Below are 7,500 nucleotides of genomic sequence, written 5' to 3'. Positions count from 1 at the left end.
TACCATAATCATCACTATATCCCCGTCACGATGAGCATCACCATCAGTTTCATCACCAAAATTGTATCCCTATTAATTAAATCCTTAAAATATCAATTCTATCAATATCATCATCATTATTATAGATAATGGCGTCGTGTTTCTCAAACTATCATTCATCACCAGTTAGTTACACCGGTTTGGCAACAACGTCACTCTGCAGCTGTTGCAAGATTCAGAAGCTTTCATACTTTATCCCGGGTCATCTGCGGTCTTGAGCCTCGAAGGCGGATTGTGAATAATTCATTAGAAACTGAACGGAAATTCGACTATTTTGATGATGTATATTTGTATAAGAAATCACAAAGGAATCTTGAGAAGTAATGAATTCTTACTTGTTTTTTTTTGTTGTTGTTGTTGTTGTTTTTTTGTTTTTTGTTTTGTTTTTTTTGTCTTCCGTTGTTAATGTTTTGAGTTGGCTTTCCATTAGTAGAATTGTAGTATTATTGTTATTATAATCAATATTAGTATTAGTAGTATTGTTATATTTTTTTTATATTTCGGTAATTATTATTATTACTATTATCACCATTGATATCATTGTTGTTGTCATTGCTGCTGTTGTTATTACTATTTTTGTTTTATTCCATATTACTACTTTTAGTATTACTATGAATATTGTTGTTATTATCATTTTATGATAATTATTATTATCATTATAATCTTTATCATTATTATAATAACAATAAAGATAAGAATTATCATTTTTATTATTATTATTATTATCATCATCATCATCATTATTATTATCATTATTATCATCATTATCATTATTACGATTGTCATTATTATTGTTATCATTATTATCATTATTATCATTATCATTATATTCACGGATATATAATAAGATTTCGGAAGAAGTGTGTGTGTGTGTGTGTGTGTGTGTGTGTGTGTGTGTGTGTGTGTGTGTGTGTGTGTGTGCGTTCGTATGCAACTCATTAAAGTTGATGAGCACAGCGTTTCGTAAATTATACCCTGATATTCCTAATGACATGAGTTAGACAGATAACTCCCTCTAATGCTTTGTCCTTAATAAGGCTGTTTATTCCAGGATGAGGTTACGAGGCTTGTTATTGTCGTTGCTTTGTCTTGCTGTCTGAACAAAAAAAGGATTTAGTTCTTTGTTAAGGGAGCAGATAAGAATCGATTAGATTTAAGAAGTAATCTTATGAGGACGGAACTGAGAAATGGGAAATAGATAATATGATGGGTATAAATAGATAATATAGTAGATAATAGATAATATAATAGGTCAATATATAATATAATGGGTAAATAGATAATACAATAGGTTAATAGATAATATGATAGGTATAATAGGTATAATGGGTATAAATAGATAATATAATAGATAATCGGTAATATAATAGGCAAACAGATAATATAATAGGGATAAGAATATTAAAAGGAATCTAATACAACTGTAAGAATATTATCTATAGCACAAACAATAAAATAACAACAAATGCACTTTACATAAGCAGTAAAAATAACAACAAAAGCAAACGGGGAACAATATTGCAGACTGGCAGAAAAAAAATCAATCATGTCACAATGACAGATCAAGGAAATTACAAACGAGATATACATTTTTCCTGATAACTGTAAAAATCGACAGTAGTGTTAAATGACAGTGTTCTACCGGTAAAACCTTTTCATTTTCATAATTAGTAAGTCTGCTTTTACAGACACTTTTATTGTTAATAATTGATTGTCTTATTTTTATCATTAAGTCTACAGTATTTATTATGAAAGCGGAAATTGCGTAGCGATATGTTTTATCAGTTAGTGATATTAGTATAGGCAATTCATTTCCGGTACGGTTGTCTTTTAGTTTTTTTATGTATGAATTAGAAAAATATAAGAATAAGAATATGTATATACTAATCTATCTATGTATATATATAAATATATGCATATATATATATGCATACATTTACATTATGTATGTATATTAATGTATATGTATATGTATGTATGTCTCTCTCTCTCTATATATATGTGTGTGTGTGTGTGTGTGTGTGTGTGTGTGTGTGTGTGTGTGTGTGTGTGTGCGTGAATGTGTGTTGTTATTGCAGACAAAAGTAATGATAACTGAAGCAATATTTGTTGCAGTAATTGTGGTAGCCGGATTAGTAGAACTGCTGTAGTAGTAGGAGAAGGAGTGAATCAGTAGTAGTAGATCCTAGCAGCACGATAGCAGGGCCAGTGATAACACTCCTTCTAATAGCAACTGTACTTTCACTAGTACTGGTGTCTTTTCATTGAAGAAATCGACTTCACTGTGATTGTCTTCAACCGCGGATTATAACTCGCATATTACACAGTGACACGTAACATTTACTGCCTTTGAATCTGTAGCTTATTCTGTTATACGTATATTCTAACGATAGAGATCTTCAACTGCAAGTAAAAAGAAGCTATGACAGTTATTGCAGCATTAATCTATTAATCAATAACTCTTCAGTTACATTCATATGAATCGTTATTGTTATTTCATCGACTGCAAGATACAGCTTCATTGCATCAGAAAAATATATATATAGATTGATATACAGATATAGATATTGATATATTAAAGAAAACGATAATGGTATCTGCTCAGCAATAGCCTTGAAATAACCTCGCGACTGAAAGACATGGTCTAGATTAATTTTGTATTCAGTCAAACCACAGTAAAAACGCCACACAAGCAACACCCTTAACGTGTATTAAATAAAGCCAAACCTCAGCTGGCATGGCTCAGATAATCTCTAAAGAATGCAGTTTCATCTAAAACAATTCAAGGGCCGGAACAGGATAGACTTTATGCCATCCAAATGCTTAAACTTGCTCTTGAGCTGTAGATCGTAAAACTCCTTTCATACACGGTACAGCAATAACCATGCTTGGCAGTCTTGATTTTTTTTTTTTTTTTTTTTTGGTGGGGGGGGGGGGGGCATGGGGGGGAGGTGAAGTGTGTAGTTTGAGGTTTCAATTAATCTTTCTTTTATTTATTTTTTTGAGACAGAGACACACAGACAGACAGACAGATAGACACAGACAGAGAGTGCGACATTTTCTGATATACGTGAAATGTACAATTACAGTACACCACACAAACATCCTCACTCCTCCGGCGTTTGCACAATTGCCTCATTATGAACACAAATGGTTATTAGCGCCTCGTTATCTGCGTGTCAGTGATGTTGACGCAATTAGCTACTGGATCTGCTTTGTACCTTTGCATCGCAGTACTAATGATTTCCAAGGCTCAGGGATAATTGGTATTACATGATATCTCTGTCGATGTAGGATTGCGTTATCATCAGCTTCATTCATCGTCATCGTCATGATCATCAGCAGCAGCATTATTATCATCACCATCATTACCATCATCATCATTATCACCATCTTTATCCTCCTCATCATCTTTATCGTCATCATCATTATCATCGATATTATCATCATCATCCCCATCATCATCACCATCACTGTCCTCATCATCCTCACCATCATTTCCTCCTCCTTATCATCATCACCATCACCATCATGATCTGCATCATCATTATAATCATTACCAAACTTCTCTCTATCTTCAGCCTCATCATCATTGCCATCATCATCATCATCCTCAGCATCAACATCAGCATCATCATCATCACTGTCCTCATCATCCTCACTATCATTTCTTGCTCCTTATCATCATCACCATCATCATCATCAACACCATCATCATCCTCACCATCACTGTCCTCATCATCCTCAACATCATTTCCTCTTCCTTATCATCATCACCATCATTATCCGCATCCTCATCATCACCATCATCACCATCACCATCATACATTACGAATACGTTCTCGACCGGGGAGCTGTGACGAAACCCCGACGACATTATCTGTACTAATAAGTTACGCACCTCCCCTAGTCCACGAAAAAAAAAAAAAAAAAAAAAAAAAAAAAAAAAAAAAAAACATATAGCCATAGTGTAGCCATAACAACCCCCCCCCCCCCCCCCCCACCAAGTAATCCCAGGCGTCTTCACAAACGCATGATTATGATGAAGTAGATTCCACCAAGCCTTTGATCACGGCTAAGTCTATCTTTTATGTGTTGTGTGATTCCCTGGGGACCGTTTTCTTTAGAACCTTTCCCGTTTCGTAATGCTAGTAACTGCAGAAATAATAAATTACTTCAATGTTTATGATTCTTATTATTATCATGAGTGATAGAGCAGGTACTAATATAAGTGATATTGATGATGAGAGTACTGATGATTATGTGAGTGCATTTATATATGTATATGTATATATATATACATATACTGTATATATACTGTATAGATAAATAAATATTTATATATATACTGTATAAATATATATATACATATATATATATATATTGTGTATATATATGTGTGTATACATATACTGTATATATGTATATATATACATATATATGTATATATATACTGCATAAATATATATATATATATATATATATATGTGGGTGTATTTATATATATATGTATATATATATTCACACTCACACTCACACACACACGCACGCACGCACACACACACACACACACACACACACACACACACACACACACACACACACACACACACACACACGCACACGCACACACACACACATATATACATATCACATACGTATCCTACAATATATACATATATACACACACATATATATATATATATATATATTTATTTATATATATACAGTGCCCGACCGCAGTTTGTTCATTTTTTAAATTGAAATTTCGTTTCTTCGTTTTAATTTTTAGTATGAGGTATGTATAATTGTATCCATAACTTACGCGTACTATATCCATGTAGCCAGGAATCAAAATGATATCCAAACATAGGAAATTGCTATTAATAATATTATTTGCAGTAGTCGTCACATAACTGATCATGACATCATAAACCATGACACGATCTCTACGTCCCTTCATCCGCATCGCATTCATCACACAACTCATCACAACACGCCGCCATCTTGAAGGCTTAATTGTACCACGCGCCTCACATAACTCCCCATAACACCACAGCATATATCTACCCTATTCATCACGTTCATTCACGCAACTCACCACAACGCCACACCATCTTCATTCATCACTTAAGAGTACCGCACTCTTCCCCTAACCATAACACCAAAACATCTCTGCACACCATCGGCTGGAAGTTATCCAAGGACGTGATCAAGGGAATTCTTTCTAGTTATCTCATGCCATCTCAAGGCAGGTGTCATATTTCTTCATCGTCTTCTACTTGGGAATAGAAGAATGGAGTAGAGCAATAATTCCATTTTTATCGCCTCTTTTATGGGGAAGGGAGATTTATAGCTTTTTGTTCTATTATGTTTGGTCGGAGCGATTGGATTTGCATTACGCAGGGAATAATGTATGGAAATGTTATGCAAGCTGCGTATACCAGATCGCTAGACTTCCTTTAATGAACGATAAGAGAGAGAGAGAGAGAGAGAGAGAGAGAGAGAGAGAGAGAGAGAGACAGAGACAGAGACAGAGACAGAGACAGAGAGAGAGAGAGAGAGAGAGAGAGAGAGAGAGAGAGAGAGAGAGAGAGAGAGAGAGAGAGAGAGAGAGAGAGAGAGAGAGAGGAGAGAGAGAGAGAGAGAGAGAGAGAGAGAGAGAGGAGAGAGAGAAGAGAGAGAGAGAGAGAGAGAGAGAGAGAGAGAGAGAGAGAGAGAGAGAGAGAGAGAGAGAGAGAGAGCCAGGCGTAGAGAGAGAGCAGTGTAATAATATCATTGTCAACCGATTTAATGATAGTACCTGCGTGTTGCGGAGGTCGCCTGGGAAAAAAAAAAGTACTTTTTAGCACATTATACTTTTTTTACTTTAATTTATACATTTATTTCTGTTTAATTATATATATATATATATATATATATTTTTTTTTTTTTTTTTTTTTTTTTTTTTTTTTTTAAGGTCCCCGACAAGGAACAGGCAATGAAAAGTAAATAGGAAAGTTATTGAAATAATCATTCCTTAAAAATCAGCAGTTTCTTTCAGTCAGTCTACTAATTCTTTTGGATGACCACGAAACAACTGTATAAAACAAACAAGCTTACCTGTGTTATGTCTTTGTTTTTTGCATGGTAACTCCAGCCCTCGTACATTTCCAAAATAGTTGAGAAAATAATCCGAATGATATTGCAATTTCCATTACAGATTTTATGGTTATTGTTTGGCTTAATGGATTGTCCTTTTCTTGCCAGAGCAACATACTGTAAATTCTATTACAATCCTGTGAGGTCTTCTCCTCTTCCCCCGTCCTGAATCGTGGCCCCCTTTCCCTTAGCATCCTCCCTACCCTTGTTCCCCTTCGTTTCCCCTGCACCTCCTTTCTGTTTTAGTCCCTATTACCTTTATTCTTTCTCTCTTTCTCTTCTTTCGTCTCTTCTACCCACTTCCTCGTTCAATTCTTTCGTTCATCTTCATCTTTCCTCATTTCCCTCTTTCCCTTTCTAGGTTTACGTTTATTGTTATTCCTTCTATGTCAGTCTCTTCCTCGTTGTTTTACTTTTTCTTATTCCTTCTTACGCTAGCTTACTCATTTCTATCATTTTCTTTTTCTCGAAATCCTTCATCATTCCTTTCGTTATTCTTTCCTTATTCCTCTTTTATTTCGTGATCTACATTCTTTCTATCCATTTCTTCTCGCATATTAATTTCCTCGTTTTCTATTTTCCTATTCCTTCGGTAATCTCTTCATAATTTCCTTTATTTCCATCGCCTGGCTTGCGTATATTTCTCTCAATTTCGTTATTTATCTTAAGCTTACGTCCTTAAACCTACCCCCTATCCATCACCTTAATACCCAACCTGTCCCCTCGACACCCTCGCTACCTAGGTCCCGAACCTGGGTAATCCGGTGGGCGGGGCTTAAACACGCTGGAGAGGATTCCCGCCCACATACACTACACATCCACATTGTGCTGCTGCTAAACCATGTTGTTGTATGAAATATTTTAATAAAAGTATTGTAATGATTGTTTCCCGAGTTTTCCTCTTTGTGCTTCGAGCAGTTCGAACTGTTGAGTGGCGAATAAACAAGATGATTGGTGTTATTTTGCGAGATTTTATTGGGTTGTTTTCTGATAACTCTGAATATTTTTTCCGTCGTTATATTTACGATCTGCCACAGCACCTACTATTCATTGAGTTTACTCATTAATGGAGGCTCATAGAGAACGCTCGGGAAATCGTACGTGTTGTTAGAATAATTCTATTAACGGTGTTTTTACCATGCTGTTACTCTGGTTTTGATATGTTTCTATATGAAGTTCTCGCCGGTTTTCTTAAACCTTTGTTATTTACTGTTGATTAATACTATTGTCATGTAATCTTATCTTAAATTATTATAATATAATGTCTTCTGTTTAAATAATTGTTGGCATAATGACGTGGCCTGACTGTATATATACCAA

Source organism: Penaeus chinensis, chromosome 34 (assembly GCF_019202785.1).
Source record: "Penaeus chinensis breed Huanghai No. 1 chromosome 34, ASM1920278v2, whole genome shotgun sequence".
NCBI lineage: Eukaryota > Metazoa > Arthropoda > Malacostraca > Decapoda > Penaeidae > Penaeus > Penaeus chinensis.
This window is presented reverse-complemented; position numbering follows the sequence as displayed.